The sequence below is a fragment of the Macrobrachium nipponense genome, chromosome 28 (genome assembly GCF_015104395.2).
Source record: "Macrobrachium nipponense isolate FS-2020 chromosome 28, ASM1510439v2, whole genome shotgun sequence".
NCBI classification, from domain to species: domain Eukaryota; kingdom Metazoa; phylum Arthropoda; class Malacostraca; order Decapoda; family Palaemonidae; genus Macrobrachium; species Macrobrachium nipponense.
This window is the reverse complement of record NC_087217.1, coordinates 48,152,858-48,171,278: the sequence shown is the minus strand read 5'-3', so window position 1 is coordinate 48,171,278 and position 18,421 is coordinate 48,152,858. Positions and strand designations below refer to the sequence as shown.

The window sequence follows — 18,421 nt, the reverse complement described above, 5'->3', positions numbered from 1 at the left end:
CCTGATATTCTATGAAACAAGCCTTACGAAAACATATTGTATTGTATCACTCAAATCTGAACCTTATGATGAGAAATATAAAGTGACATTGATAGATAGATGTATATCTGTCGATTTACAGGAGTTTTTGTAAATGTTGCGAAGTAACTCTTGGATTAAGTAAAATTATTCATGTTAAAATATTTATATACCTAAAAAAAACAATATTATCGTTATTGCAGAATTTAGCAAACTTACCTCGACAAACTACCTGGCATAACCTTCAAAATTTACAGGAATAAAAAAAAAGAAGGCATTTTCCACGCACGTACAGGGACAACGTCATGCTAAGAAGTCCTGCCGTCCTCACATTACCTAGTTTTAAGAGAGAGAGAGAACGTCACGTTAGGTCACTGCGTCCTTTATATTACCTGGTTTTAAGAGAGAGACAAAGAGAGAGAGAGAACGTCACGTTAGGTCCTTGCGTCCTTATATTACCTAGTTTTAAGAGAGAGAGAGAGAGAGAGAGAGAGAGAGAGAGAGAGAGACGTCATGCTAAGAAGTCCTTCCGTCCTTACATTACCTAGCTTGAGAGAGAGAGAGAGAGAGAGAGAGAGACAGCAGTACGGCTATCAAGGAACTCATAAAACATGTAACCATGTGCACATAACACATGATCGGGCCAGACATGCAAGGGTGTTCGCATAAAAAAAAAAAAAAAAAAACGCATGGCACGAGAGCGGCAGAAACTCCGGAGCTTGAGCACAGCATGGAAATATATGCTCGTAATGACACATAATCATGGGAGTAACAGTAAACTCGCGCACTCAAATGAGCATACGAGATCATGAGTAGAAACAAACATGAGATAATTACGTTTCACACGTGCGCACGCACACGCATGCATGCACTTGATACGAAAGCAGGCAAATATATTTGCAAAATATGTAAAGATAAGAGGAACTATTTTACTCATTTTCAATCGCAAAAATGTAAATGCAATAAAAAATATTTTACTGGTTTTTAATGGCAAAAAAAGGGCAAATACAATAATAAACGAATGACTCATTCTCAACAGAAAAACCACACTCATCAACAGTGGTTTAGTAATAAAAATTAACAACGAAACTGAAAAATACACGAAAACACTTCCGCATGTGAAAACACACACACTGATCGTGCTTTTTCCAAACGCACGGAAGAAAGTCTATGCTTAACCCCAGTCAGACAAAACTTGAAGGTAAATGATAGTCATTTACTTGCTAATCCTGAGCAAGAGAAGCCAGAACGAGAGAGAGAGAGAGAGAGAGAGAGAGAGAGAGAGAGAGAGAGAATCACAAACCTGGTGCTACCCTTATGGTCATTAAAGTCAAACTACACCATTAGCAACTTCAGGAACACAATAATTTGCCATCATTCCAGTTGCTCTCTCTCTCTCTCTCTCTCTCTCTCTCTCTCTCTCTCTATATATATATATATATATATATATATATAATACTATATATATATATATATATATATATATATATATATATATATAAATATCAGTGTAGTTTATATATTTATATATATGCGCATATATATACACACACACACATATATATATATATATATATATATATATTATATATATATATATATATATATATATATATATATAGATATATATATATATTATACATACGAAAAATAAGATATGATGCGGAATCTACGGCCATGAAACACAAGCAAATAACCCGATAAACAAAAAATAACATTAAAAAACACATCTAAATAAACACGTCAAACGTATAATTAATACCCAGCAATGCTTCCCCCTTTTCACTCACAGTCAATATGATATGAAGACAACAACTTTTCAGCAAAAAATAAAATAAATAAATAAATAAAATAAACAAATAAATAAAAAAACAATCCTTTTTCCTGCCTACCCCATCTCCCCTCCCGATTATCCAGATCTACGTAGAGTGAAAAAAATGAAAAAATAAAATAATCCCTATAAGTTGGCATGAAACCCTCTCAGCATACGAGTCTATTCGTCCAAGTGGGCCTCGCCAATCCGCCTCAGTCCCCCTGACAGAAATTACATCGGTACATCGGTACACGATCTTTACCGAAGCATTTACGGCTTAAATACTGTAATCGCCCGTGACACGCACGCATGTGTACGTACATCCATTTATGCACGCACACGCTCTCCTACAGTTTTTTTTTTTTTTTTTTTTTTTTTGCCGTGCACGCAAACTGTCAATAGCCCGAAAAGGAGAGTTACACAGAACGTAAATATTCCTAGAAAATAAACTTTTATTTTTTTTTTTTAAATCTGCCGTTTGATTAGACTGCCATTTACTGTGAATAAAGATAATAACGTCATGTTCGCCAACATGGTTTTGCATTAGTAGATTTCCTGCCTTGACAAAGTAAATATAAACATAAACACACAAACACACACACACACACACACACACACAACACACACACACACACATATATATATATATATATATATATTATATATATAATATATATATATATATATATAAACTATACCATGTGATGCCCTAAAGGGAATGACAATGGTTTCCAGTAATAAACTGTGGGGCAAAGCTATGAGACTGATACCAATGTTGCCTCCTGGACAGAAGTCCTGTTATATTCAGTCGTCTTAACTATTAGTGACTGATGTACGATAAATATGTGCTGTCTGAAAGGAAAAGGACATCACTTCATTTTAATTTTGCCCCATTAACTTAGTAAATCTTTCTTTTTTTTATTCTTATATTTTCTTTCAATTTTAAACTCATTCGTAGATAGCCAAACCTTTTAACGAGAACAAACTGTAACCAGAAAGGACAAGCGAAAACTAAAACACTCATTGTTTTGTAATACAAATCATAGGTATGACCATAAGGCATCTTAATTCTCTAATGAAATCTTGACATCCTTTCAAATAACTGGAGGGGGTGGGGGGGATAATCGCTGTCATACCACTACTTTATAAGAATTGACATATGGATGGTTGTCTTATATTCTTTAGAGAGAGAGAGAGAGAGAGAGAGAGAGAGAGAGAGAGAGATCGTCTCGATAGCTCATTAGTAGCTGACCCCCCCGAATAAAGGACACCCTTCGGTATAAACTGGATGGGTGCCGTGAAATGTTGCAGCCAATCCTAGAGTGACTCCCGTTGGCGATATCTAATTATTGTCATTCTGTTTATTTTCACATAACAAACTCCTAGAAATGTAATTCCTAATTAAAGTTACAGAATTTACACAAATACACACACACACGCGCGCGCAACACACACACACACACACACAGATCGCTAGCAATCCTTCATGAGATCTAATGTTGTATATAAATTCACATGCCCTGGATGTCCGGGCTCTTACATCGAATCTACTCGTAGGCTATTGCAGGTGAGATATTGCAGCCACATGGGTTTCAGTTTTCGCACAGGCCAGAGAATTAAGCAACCAGAGTTTTCTAACATTAAAAATCATGCTGCTATATGCAAAATAGAGGTCTTGAAACAGCACTTCTCTATTATTGGATATACAAAGGACCCAGATCATCTAACTACTCTGGAGTCATTACTTATCAAAAGGCTAGTTCCCTCTTTGAACAATCACACCACGGCTTCCCCTCTGTATTTGGCATAACTAACTTTTTGTTTGGGACGTCAGGTTTTGCTATTCCTTCTTCGTCTTTTGCCTTGGATGGTTGGTGTCTTAGTTCTCTCTCTCTTTTTACAGTGTTTTTTAACGTGTGTATATATATATATAATATCTATATATATATATATATATATATATATATATATATATATATATATATATATAGTAGTTGTAAGTGATTTTAGGTTTTTACGGTACGATGGAAAATTAACTCAGGGGAAGCGACGGCAGAAAAAATTCTAATAACTTCAATACCTTGCTTGACAATGATAAATAACTGAATTTAGATTATTATGTGAAGCAGTTAATACTGAACTAGAGAACAAAAACCATTTTGACAATGAGAATGTTCGTAGTAGCTACTATAACAAATTTGAGATAGCAAAAATGGTTCATAATATCGCTTATATTTACCATGAAGTGGAAAACTTCTACGAACATAATAAAACTTATGTAAATGAGTCGCAGCGACTCAAGAAACTGCTGAACTGTTTTCAGAAGAATAAAAAAAAAAAAAAAACGCGAATAACTCACAGGAAGGAATTCTAACTACGAAAGAAAGATGTCACAAAGTTGATCAAATCGCAATTAAGTCATTTGGCTAGCGGCAAAACGAGGACACACGACGCGACGGGAAATCGTCGTCCAAAATCGTCGCCCGGATATCATGCGTGTGTATTCCACTAATGGAACCGGAATAATTAACGATAGTTATCCCTCAAAAAAATGCTCTCGACAATTACAGTACAGTACGGTAGTAAGCTATGCAACGAATGGTCTTTGGGATAAAAAAAAAAAAAAAAAAAAAAGAGGGATGCCAATGCAAATACAAAAAAACCGAAACTGGAAGGAGGGAAGAGACAAAAACAAGGAGGGAAAAAGAATATAACGACGAGTTTTTCCTACGACGCGCGCAATACTGTTTAACCTGGGCCGCTGGGCGGTGCTGGTAGTAATGAAAACGTGTGTTGTGAGAGAGCTGCATATGGGGACCTCTGCCACAGGTAATTATGGTAGTACTAGCTTACAATGTGTACCTGCAGGCTGGATTTGGGTGGCCCACCTTCAGAACCTTGCCTGGTACCCCATCACCCCCACCCTTTCTTCTTCTCTCTCTCTTCCTCCTCCATCCCGACCTATACCCATGCCACTCCCCCAGGACACTCCAACTCCTCTCCTTCGTCCTCAGGGCTCTCCCGATGGTGCAATCACTATGGCATTATGGGAATGGCGTTTCAAACAGGTTGTTTAGTTTGTTGTCACTCGCACTTTCCTGTCAGCATTCTCTCTCTCTCTCTCTCTCTCTCTCTCTCTCTCTCTCTCTCTCTCTCTCTCAATTCTCAATTTTCCCCTTCATTGATTCGGGTCACCAAGATGGTTCTCATTACTTTTGGCAACGCCAACTTTTTATCTCCCATAAATCTGGCAACGCCGCAATAACTCAAGCACCTCGATTGTTATTTGAATATCGAGTCGGTCTCAATTACTCATTAGAATTTTCGATCCTTCCCGTTGTTATTTTTTTGGGAGGAGGAGGAGCAGCCAGCCAGCCAATCAACCCCGCCGTGATTAGTCTCTCCTGCAACGTGTTATTGCGCAACGTTGGCATGAAATAGGGCACAGCAATAAACAACGGAATAATTGAAACTTCTTTCGCTATCTCACGCTTTCTCTTTTTGGGCAATCCCCTCCTCCTCCTCCTCCTCGCGTAGCTTGTCTCTCTGGTTCTTCATTATCTCTCTCTCTCTCGCTCTATCTACCCATTCATTCTCACAGAAGCTTTCGTTAACTCGTTACCGCCCATTTCGTTCTACTTTCCATAACCTGTCAGTCATTCAGGTCGTCTTGATATTTAATTCAAATGTTCTCCTCAGTGTATGCAACCTGACTTCCATTTAGGTATTCTCTCTCTCTCTCTCTCTCTCTCTCTCTCTCTCTCTAAGTTCGGAATGTTAATAACTATCATCAAACATACTTACATGTCAGAGTAAAGTCATTCCATTCACTTCTATATATTATGATCTATGTAGGTTAATGCAGTTACTAGCATGTCTGCATTTCAAATATGATTACAAATCAGATATAATTTGTCAAAGATTTTTAAGAACGTTTCAGCGTTGCCTTTGTGTACAGCAAGAGAAAGATCGTGTATGATCTAATTCTTTGTGTACAGCAATAGAAAAATCATGTATGATCTAATCTTTTTTTGTATACAGCAAAAGAAAGATCATGTATGATCTAATCCTTTGTGTACAGCAACAGAAAGATCATGTATGATCTAATCATTTGTGTAGCCTACAACAATAGAAAGACCATGTATGATCTAATAAGTGCTCAAATGGAAATTCTGAATTTCCGTGGCTTAGATGTATCTTTTGAATAAAAAGGCAAAGTGCCGGAATACGAATAGATCTCGGGGTCATCGGACTTAGACCAGATGTGATCGTTTATTGGCATAAAAATATATTAATTAATTTCATGTAAATAAAATATTCTTCAGCAGATTTTCGTTCAGAATGTGATAGAATAACGTTCACAGTTTTTTCCAAAGTGGAACACGAAGTAAATGTCTGAGAAAAATGATGTAACTTTTAGTTATTCGAAAAGTAAATAACTCCTGCCAGGAAACAATAAAGAATTTAAAAAATCATAATTTTAAGTTGCATAGCACAACTGACTAATTTACAAACGTACATACATAGCCACACATACACATGCGCGCACATACAACACACACATATGCAAGAATATAAATATATACTATATATATATATATATATATATATATATATATATATATATATATTTTATTTACCACACACAAGCATAAACAGTAAGCGTTTCCTTCAGCATAGGTAGATCCCCCAACGCCCCCAAACCTCAAAAAAAAAAAGACATCACTGCCGTATTCATATATGAACTCTTGAATTATGGATAAAGAACAGTAGTGCAGAAAACATCCACATATCATCCATTCCTTACACTCTCATAGACGTCTCTGATCAGCATTTTCTTTCTTTCCTTTATTGTGTGTCATTGAGGTTGCAAAGCATTCTCTCATCTACTCATTTACTGCATCGAAAAGAATAACAAAAAAGAAAAACTAGTATTTCATTTACGAAATTATTCATATATATATATATATATATATATATATATATATATAACATATATTAATTCTAGAGATTAAAAACATTACTAAACCAGATACCTTTCATTCAGTGAGAGCACGCAAACAATTCTTTGTTTGTTTACAATAACCAGAGGACGTCCTTTCATTCCGCACACAATTTTTTTCCTTTTTTTTCTGCTACACAAGGTACCGTGTACATAATCATTCTATATGAACGCAACATTCAGATGTTGGAGTAGCACATTCAGCCTCGACAAAGTCCTAAAGTGGGCCGATGACACTCAATAAACAGCCATCACAGTTTTTTTTTTTCAGCAAAAAAATAAATACATAAATAAAACTTTCGAATGATCATCCAAGGAGGTATTTCTGTAGATAAAGCGTGTGAGTTCTATTCCCAGAGTTTTTTTTAGCAAAAAAAATCAAAATAAAAGAAAAACCTCTTTGAATGGTCATCCAACCAGTTATGTTACTTCTAGATATACTGTGTGAGTTTTTCAGCCAAAAAAAATAAAAAAAACTCTTTTGATTGGTCATCCAAGCAGTTATTTCTAGATATACTGTGTGAGTTTTTTCAGCAAAAAAATATCTGAAAAAACACTTTTGAAAGGTCATCCAAACAGTTATCGCTGTTGATATACTGTGTGAGTTTTTTCAGCCAAAAAAAATCAGAAAAAAACTTTTTGAATGGTCATCCAAGTAGTTATCTCTGTAGATAAACAGTGTGAGTTCTACTCTCAGAGTTTTTCCAGCAAAAAAAAAAAAAAAAATATATATATATACACCAAAAAAACGCTTCCGAATGGTCCTCCAAGGAGGTATTTCAATAAATATACTGTCTGTCTGAAATCTATTCCCAGTTTTTTTTTCAGAAAAAGGGGTAAATAAATAAACTAAAAAGAAAAAAAAACTTTTCGAGTGGTCATTCACGGTATATCTCTGTAGATATACAGTGTCAGTTGTTCCCAAAAACCTTTTGTTAAAACTAAAGACTCACAAGTGTTGATAATAATTGTTTGAAATAATAAAGAGTAATAAAACACCACAGACTCTTGAAAAGAGGAACGTTTATAGAGGCACTGGCATAAGATTTCCCTTCGTTCTCTGGATGGACAGTGTGGAAGAGTTTAAAAGAAGCCTAGACAAAATTATTAGGACACTGTGAAAGAACAGTAAAACCTGCTCCTAGAGATAAGAGAGCACACGATGTCTCCTCGGATCGACTAACAAGTCTTTGAGACATCCTAATCCTTGTAACGCCTTGTAACCTTTATTATGAGAGAACGTCTGACGAACGACATATCCCGTGGGACTCGGACTGGAGTTGTCGAAGACCTCACGTTTCTAATCATGACATAATAGTAATATTTATTTCGACGCTATTACACTGAGCTCTGAAATTGGTCATTTTCCTTCCTTCTCTCTCTCTCTCTCTCTCTCTCTCTCTCTCTCTCTCTCTCTCTCTCTCTCTTCCTCCACGACCAGCGACAATCCGCTGGAGGTATCACAAGTTTAAAAAATTAATATTCATATACATATATAGTACAATATACATATATACACATTTATATTTTATATCTAAATATATGTATTATATAAATACACACACACACACCACACACACATATATATATATATATATATATATATATATACATATAAATATATATATATATATATGTGTGTGTGTGTGTGTGTGTGTGTGTGTGTTGTGTGAAGCAAGATGCTACAAAGCAAAAAAAAGACAGCGTTACATTGCTTTTTTCAACAGTTTCACATACAGTTCAGCTGAGCTCAAATATTTATGGATATACATACATACATATATATATATATATATATATATATATATATTATATATATATATATATATATATTTGTGCATGTAAATGTATCCGTACATAGACACGTAATACAAAGAGAGATTTATGAAGAAGAAGCAGGTGTACGGCAAAGGACGGAGTATTATACAAGCAGCAACAACAGCAGCTGTGGACCGAAAATCTAGTCCACATGTATCCGCCCCCTATTGGCAAAATGTATCATTACACCCACGGGGAAATGAAGATGAATACTGGAGCCAGAGCTCTGGCAGAGTTAAACCTTTACACACTCTCGTGTGTCATTTTCAGCCATTGACAAAACCAAAATAAATTAAATGCTTTTACGGGCTTCACCACAAGCACGTACTCCGGCAAATGTCCAATACAAGTGTTCTTCCTCTGCTGTGGGCATGGGTGCGCAGGTGTTGCAGATGCAAGAGAATAGGGATAATAAGGGTTTTTCATTTACATCATCTGTGACGTCTGGGGTTTCCCGTTCCACGCGCACAACTGAAATAATGTCAAGACTCGCCAGTCGAAATACTACTTCGTGGCAAAAAGAAGATTTATGGACGAAATATATATTTGTTTATGAAAGTAACATAATATTATACGCTACGGAAAAAAAATAACATAGAATGATACAAAATGACATCAAATTAAACTGCACGCGGCAATTGCACGGTATACAACTCAAGACCAAAAATTATTCATCTGACATTGCCAGAGAAACTCGCCAGTGCGGTGACGCAAAGAAAGTCAGTCCCATAGGGGCCCGCACATAGGGGCAAGAAGGGGCACTTCCCCCCACCCCCGAAATCCTGGATAAAATTCATATATATAAATATATACATATTTCATATATTACATTTAACTACTACATTTTACAACATATTCTTTCAGTTTTACAAATTAAAGGTATCATTATGTATTGTATAATATTTGTATGTAGTATATAACGGCGTTGTTCTTTCAAGAATTATTTGAATTCAGCTGAACTGTATATGAACTAATAAAAAAAAAGTCAATGTAACGCTACATTTTTTTTCTTTATCGCATCTTGCTTCACTTAAATTATTGGCATCGCAGTTCAACTGCATATTTTATATATATATATATATATATATATATATATATATATATATATATATATATATATATATATATTATACCCTATATATACATAAAAAATTCTCCCCCTCTTGGAAAATATGCTGCGGGAGCCCATGGTCAGTCCTCTGGGAGGACATCATTTAAAAGCCTAAGAATTAAAATGCTGTAACTGGGACGAGAAAAAAAAAAAAAAAAAAAAAAAAAAAAAAAAACCAACCAAAACCTCAACCGAGGGCAACTTACGTGATCCTCAAAAGGCAGTACACACATAACTACCACGAAAATGTGAGGTCACGAAACTTGGAGCGCAGCAGGCACGAGCAGCTATATCAACGACGGCACATAGAGCTGGGGCATTATCTGTCAAATGAGGGCAGTGATAAGTTAGGAAAGAAGCGAAGAAAGGGACATTCATAGAAATCCCTAGGGCAGAAAATAAAAAAAAATATGGTGGAAGTTATCAAGAGAAACACTTGGGGAATAAATAAGAACTATAGCCGAGGGCAGAGAAAGAGGTAGGTATATCTTCGTTTAACCAGACCACTGAGATGATGAACAGCTCTCCTAGGGCTGGCCCGAAGGATTAGATATTTTTACGTGGCTATAGGAACCAATTGGTTACCTAGCAACGGGACCTACAGCTTATTATTGTGGGATCAGAAACACATCATATCGGAGAAATGAGTTTCTAATCACCAGAAACAAATTTCCGACTCCACGTCGGCAGAGCGGGGAATCAAACTCGGGACTACCAAATTGGTAGGCGAGCACATAAACCACTCGTCCAACGACGAACCAGAGAGAGAAGGAAGAACAACTTCGTACGAGAACAGAGGGAATTTTGACAACTGAGAGTAAATGGAAAAAAAAAAAAACCAAAAAAAAAAAAAAAAAAAAAAAAAAAATGCAAACGAAGCAGATCTGCTAACATCCGCCGTGGTACATAGGTGGTCTTAGCATGACAGAATATGGCGAGGATTATTCCAACACCAACAACTGTATGTTATCAAATATTTGACATAATCTCATAAACATACGAGACAAACCTTATGAGAATAACTTAACACTTATAAGGGTGCGAATGATTACATTTAAGTAACTACTAAAGTAAACCCGTAATTTCTGTGAGGGAAAATTTTGGGGTCTTATACACTTAGTCGACATCTGTATTAAGATGAAATTTTAAGAGCAAAATAAAAAACAACTCACCAAATTTCATGAAATAGAAAGAGGATGAAATTAATTACAGCTTAATATGTACATATTCTATTAGTGTGATGAAAGAGAGACGTAAACATCTTTTAAAATAAATGTTTTATTTAATATGCCACACAATCATTTGCAATGAAGCACACCACACACACACACACACAGAGAGAGAGAGAGAGAGAGAGAGAGAGAGAGAGAGAGAGAGAGAAATAATTCGTCATTCAGGCTCTAAGTTACGTTACCTACTACCGTGTGTCATTCATATGAAATATGATATCGCTGCCAACAGCCGTGGTCAATTACCATGCTCCATTTTGACGGGAATAGAATATGGCGTATAATAAACAGCTCATTCTTTCACCTTCCTACCTTCCCCCTTCAACCACACACACACACACACACACTACATTCACTTATCTTTACAGAATAAAAATAATAATAATTAATGATAATAATCATCATCAAATAATAATAATAATAATAATAATAATGATAATAATAATAATTGATGATAATTCTTCCATACTTATTATTAATTAATATTACAATAATAGTATTATTAATATTAATATTACTATTATTACCATTATGTACTAAACTTCCACAATTATAGCAATGAACTGTAATTGCTGATTTTTAATATAAAAGAATTCAAGAAGTTGTGAATTTCTCAGCAATAATAATAATAATAATAATAATAATAATAATAATAATAATAATAATAATAATAATAATAATAATAATAATAATAATAATGAAGATCAGAAATTAACAAAACATATTAAAGAATTAACAGCAAAGGAATCACTATTTTTAGTCAAATAATAATAATAATAATAATAATAATAATAATAATAATAATAATAATAATAATAATAAATAATAAATAAAGCTAAGAAATTATCAAACAATTTGAAGCAATATCAACAAATGAATCAGGCATTCCTTTAGTCGAGAAACTCAATTAGGCTACACCACATTAATGGAAATTATAGCAGACGTTTGTACAATACGAGCAATAAGTCAACCCACATTTAAAAAGGAATTTGGAGACTACCAATTAACAACACTCAAGGAACAACTGAAAGCGTCGACGGATAAGCAAATCAATGAGCAAACTCATAAATATAGTCGGGGAATGAATACGGGGCGTATTTCCTTATTACCTCCACGAAACGAATAAATGCAGTAAGGTGACATAAATACAGCCGACGCATCAGCAATCAGAGAAGAAACAGAGTGATACACACATAGCATGCCATTACCATAATAACACTGTGAACACCTTTATCAAAACTCGTCGGTTAATACCCATCTTTTCATCATTCCAGGTATGGTGTGCCGTTAACAAGCGCAGTGTATTGAAGCCATTTTGTTTGGTAAGTAATAATTATCTCAAACGAACATTATGTGTGTGTATATCATTATATATATTAAATATAATATAATATATAATATAATATTATTATATATAATATATATATATGTGTGTGTGTGTGTGTGTGTGTGTCTATAAATGTCTTTTTTTGTAACCTAACAATGCTATGTGAAATTCAAAATGCCCATAAGATCATTATAAAAAGGACTATATATATATATATATATATATATATATATATTATATATATATATATATAAAAAATATATATATATATATATATAGATGCATGTACATCATCTGTTACATGGTGTCTGATTTCCTGATTTACAAAACGGTTAACGTAGGACAATATATATTGAACAGCTGTTTTATCTCTTACAGTACTTGTAATTTATCGGCTGTCTTCCTTTCTTCTTTTCCCTTTTACCAAACACACGAATTCTATTCCTTTGTTGTAAATAACGGCCCTTCGGGCTTCTTAATAAGAAATTTTCATTTTAAATAATAATTACAATCCATTGTTTTCTCTTCCCTTCAAGTTTTATTAACATCATTCATTACCCAATGATTTATTTCCTCTCATATGTATAATATTTTCTTTTAAATATTCCCTACCATTCTAAATACCCACAAGTTTGTTTTGTTTTTTTGTATGTTGTTTTTGCGTTGCATTGGAACCAGTGGTTATTTAGCAAAGGGACCAACGGCTTCACGTGACTTCCGAACCACGTCGAGAGTGAACTTCCATCACTAGAAATACACATCTCTCACTCCTCAATTGAATGCTAGCCACCGAGGCGCTTAATAACCACAAGTAGCATCATCATCATCAGATTCCTTTAATATTCACCCCCCGATATCCTTCATTACGTTGAGCGCCTGTTTAATGTGCATTCAATCCTTTAACGGCCGTTCTGGAAGGCCCCTTTCCCCGAGGTGCATGCGAAAGAAGTACTATCCCCCCGACGTAGGTGAGGTCCTTCCAGGTGGTCCGCTGAGACCCCGACTTTTCCCTTTGGTAGGTCCTCATGAATCACGACTTTAAACCCCCATAAAAAAAAAAAAAAAAAAAAAAAAAAAAAAAAAAAAACTGCATCCAACATCTCACTCTCATACACCCGCTACCTTCACCCGGAGGAGTTCCATTAGTGTTTTCTTGTCTTGTCACTGCGCCAGGGGAGAGAGAGAGAGAGAGAGAGAGAGAGAGAGAGAGAGAGAGAGAGAGAGAGAGAGAGAGATGGAAGTAGAAGGAGGTATGTATACAGAGACATTCGTTTAGAAACAGTCACCGCTACATTTATAACTGCATTAGCCGACGATTGTCACGAAGCAGTCAAGTAAGTCTCTGGAGAGAGAGAGAGAGAGAGAGAGAGAGAGAGAGAGAGAGAGAGAGAGAGAGAGAGAGTATAGTATATATATATATATACCTAACTATAAGCACGTATATAACAGAGAGAGAGAGAGAGAGAGAGAGAGAGAGAGAGAGAGAGAGAGAGAGAGAGAGAGAGGCCTTTAGTTAATATACGTACCAAATTTCACTTAATTTCTAAATCAAGCATATAATACAGAAAGTGAATGAAATGAGAGAGAGAGAGAGAGAGAGAGAGAGAGAGAGAGAGAGAGAGATGGGGGGGGGGGCCCTTTAGTTAATATACGTGCTAAATTTCATTTTATTTCTAAATGAAGCATATAATACAGAAAGTGAATGAAATGAGAGAGAGAGAGAGAGAAAGAAAGAGGCCTTTGATAACATGTCCCAAATTACATTTTGTTTCCAAATCAAGCATATAATAATGAGAGTGAGTGAAAGGGAGGAAAAAGGGAAAAAAAGTAAAGACTTCACAAGAAGGTGGGATTACGGAGCAAATTCTCAAATTCTCCACAAATGAATTATACTAAATTCGGCACCGTGAGAGACAGGTTGCGAAAATATTCTCATAATGTACTAGTTCCTCGTTGGACGAGTCGGTTACATGCTCGACTACCGATATCAGGGTCGTGGCTGGATTCCCTGTTCTTCCAACAAGGAATCAGAGGAATTTACTTCTGGTGATAGAAATGCATTTCTCGATGTGGTTCGGATCCCACAATAAGCTGCAGGTCCCGTTGCTAAGTAACCAATTGGTGCCCACGTAAAAATATCTTAGCCTTCGGGCCAACCCTAAGAGAGCTGTTAATCAGCTCAGTGGTCTGGTTAAACTAAGACATACTTAACTTATTTTTAACTCCTAATAATGTACTCAAGAAACGTTTTTTTAACTCATATTGTACCCAAGACACGTTCTTCAATTATCTAAAAGCAACGACAAAGAGATGAAAGACTTTTGTGGACACATTTTTATCTTAAAAAAATAAAAGGTAAAGATAAATTTTCACCGTTTTCAGAGTTCAATTTGTCATCGGAAAATAATGATGCCAGAACAAAACCTGACAACTTGCTATAAAATAAATAATGGCAAAATCTTGCCTTCATCAAAATCAAAGATAAATAAACTTACTAAGACTTTACCATTTTAAGACAACCTAATTTGTCATCGTAACATAATGATGCCAGAACAATACCTGATAGCTTGCGATAAAATTAAATAATGGCAAAATGTTCCTTTCATAAAAATTAAAGATAAGTAAACTCTAAGATTTCACCATTTTCAGACCCTAATTTATCATCGGAACATAATGATGCCAGAACGAAACCTTACAATAACTTACGATCAAATAAAGACAATATCTTCCTTAAAATGTTCCTCGTAAGTTACGAGATCTCGTGCATCTGGCATTAATAGGTCCTTGTTAAGATTTCCGGATAAGTACGAATTGACGCAAAACTGTAATCTGTGTTGTCAACGTCTTTTATGAAAACGGGGCCGGACATCAAAATTCGTGCGAGCTGAGGTGGTCCCAAGATGGTTCTGGACCAGACCTATGCACCCAACACATTTTGTTTAGAATATAATAAAAATACTTGAGTAAAAAGAACAATTATCAAAACCCTTGGGTATAATTTACTCATATATCATCAGGATCGAACCAATGTTTTTCAAATGGAAGACCTATATATATATATATATATATATATATATATATATATATTATATATATATATATATATATATATATATATATATATATATTTCACACATAGATGCCAAGAAAAGAATGACTGATGTCTTCATAGACATGCATAAACAAAATTATTACCAAAAGCTAAAATATGCAATAAAAAGACCAGTTAATATTGAAATAAATAATCAATATTAAAACAATTTATATTTTCATCATCACTATTATTATTATTATTATTATTATTATTATTATTATTATTATTATTATTATTATTATTATCAACAGAGATAAATGTATAAACGTAAAAAAATGCTTTGAAAAGCACACGGTCTAAACCTTGGCATGACCTACGATTTAAAAAAGAAAAAACTCAAAATTTAGCATAATATTTGAAAATCTGAACTAACCCATATGCATGACAGCTGTCCTCCGAATTGGCACTTGGCTTATTTGCGTATAAAAATCCCTTGAAATAAATAATAAATAAAAACAATAAAATAAAATTAAATTAAATAAATAAATGAAATCAATAAATAAAAATTCAGACAACTTGCTTAAGTGACTTCCAGCCCAAAATGACCCCTGTACCCCAAAAAGGCTAAAATATCGAAGGAACATAAAAAAAACAAGAACGAAAAAAGTCCAGAGGAGAAAAAGTCGACAAACGACAGCTGATGCAACTTCCAGCCACTTAAAGAAAATTAAGCGTTTATGATAGTAAACTTTCCTTCATATTTCAATTAGAAAACTCGAGAATTTTTTTTTTTTTTTTTTTTTTTTTTTTTTTTTTTTTTTTTTTTTTTTTTTTTTTTTTTTGCTCTAATTAGTAAAGTTTTTCCAATGAAAAGCTGCATCGCGAAATGAGGGTGGTACTGCTTCTTTTGACTCTTTTAATTAGCAAGTAAAAAAAAAGAAAAAAAACGTGTTTTTGCGAAACTATACATAAAGCACCAGTACATATCTACAGGTACACGAAACAAACATTAAAACAAATAAGGGCACGAAACAAACATTAAAAATATATGGGTCTACGAAACAAACGAAAAAATATAAAATATATAGGTAGACACGAAACAAACAAACTTATACAGGTACACGAAACAAATATAAAAACATATAGGTGCACAAAACAAGCATATAAATATACAGGTACCTAAACAAACCCAAGAATAAGTACGTACGTGAAATGAACACAAAAATAAATAAGTACACAAAAACATAAAAATATATAGGCACACAAAAGACATCAAACTCGTACTAAAAATTTCAGCCTGGTTTATCCACACTCGCTTGTGTCTTTCCTTCTTAATAGTGTGTCCAGGAAATCCACAGAGTCACGTGTACACGTCACCGACCCCCATCCATCATTCAAAACTCCTGCATCTTGATGATGATGATGATGATGATGACACGTGGGATCCCTCAAGGGAGTGAAATATCACAGAGGCGTCATTTTTTTATGCGTATCATGACGCGCCGATATTTTACGAGGAAGCCCCTTTTTCCCCCTCTTCTTCTTCTTCTTCTTCTTCTTCTTCTTCTTCTTTCCCCGCTGAGGAAATGAACACCACGAATTTTGAAAAGGTCACAATGCCTTAATATTTCAAAGCGGAACATATATTACGTGTATGTACGTAGGAGAGACGCCGCGGGAGGGGAGGGGAGGGGGAGGAGGAGGAGGAGGAGGAGGAGGAGGAAGAGGAGGCACTGATAAAGACGTGGAATGATATGGCCGAGGGTGGGCGGAGATCTTGACGAACGTTTTCAGGTGCTAAAGTTTAAGGTCCAAACGTTGGAAACGTTTTGATTTTTCGGTCGCTCTGAACCGTCAAACTGGACTTTAAAATAAGCCGTTCCTTATCCCCCCCAATTTTATCGAGACTAGGCTAGATAAAATCGCCAAGTGTCTCCTCCACTTGAATTTTGCATTTGAAAAATTAGAAACGGTCCAAGAACAGACATTAGACGTGGCTAACTATTCTAAAGGTTTCATATCGAGCAGTAACCTATTGGCCAAAAGTGCGTCGCTGAAATCTAACGATCCAGAGAAAACTTCTGCAACAAACTTTCCGTCATAGATAAAACAATAACAAACATGAGTAACTTATAACCTTAGAGATTTATTAAATAACCCAATTCACCAGTAAATTATTCATATTTCCAAAGAAATAAACATACAGAGGCGTGGGTAATTTTTTCATGCAACCTCAAATAGTGTACCAAGCCACGGCGTAGACGTGAGGTCTCGGTTTTACCTGCTATAATTACGGAACGCCCATTGAAGAGTAAATTCAAATAATGGTTACTTGAACACTGGGCATCTAACACTGAAACAATTCACAAAGAGAGACAGAATGAAAACAGTGATTCAGACATTTTCCTTCACTGCTAGAAGTTCAAGAGCCCAATGAAGATAATTTTATACTAGAGAGCAAAAAGGATGGAAGAAGTGAATTAGAATTAAGATGACTTCGTAGATTGAAAAATATACTTTTGAAAATATACTTTTTAAAATTAAAGTATATCATACAAATTCTTACAGAAAACGTTCTAAAAAACGCCCAATTCATTTCACACTGAAAAATAATGAGAAAATAGGTAATGAAAGCTCAGATGACAGTACACGGAAATGTCAAGTACCGCTAAAGGCGCAACATTTTCAGCAATTACATCTGGTACATCATAAAAAATATTACATCTGTACCACATGTATAATTACATCCACATTACAATTACTGTTGGATTTTTAAGCAAAATTATGTACGAATTATAAAGTGACTTCAATCAATATTATGAGAACTGTAACATTTATAACATTAGCACAATTACATCCAAATTACGTGTAGGATTACATACTTAAACGCAGCTGCATACATATTATATGTTATATTACCTTTTTGTAGCGAGCTTTATTTATATCTGTATTAAAATAAGAATTGCATCTAAACTATAAAAAAAACATTAGACGTAAAAGGAAAATTACATTTATACCATAAACAGAGTGACGTTTAAATTAAAGGCATAATATATTGTATCTCATACG

The 18,421-nt window shown here is 34.7% G+C and overlaps 1 protein-coding gene and 1 long non-coding RNA gene across 4 annotated transcripts in view; one reads left to right on the top strand and one right to left on the bottom strand.

The window, feature by feature from the left end:
- Positions 1 to 18,421, bottom strand: part of LOC135201734 (uncharacterized) — a 413,301-nt gene that overhangs the window by 209,807 nt on the left and 185,073 nt on the right. The window lies entirely within an intron of this gene.
- LOC135201733 (LIM/homeobox protein Lhx1-like) overlaps positions 1 to 18,421 on the top strand; it is a 326,266-nt gene that overhangs the window by 136,857 nt on the left and 170,988 nt on the right. The window lies entirely within an intron of this gene.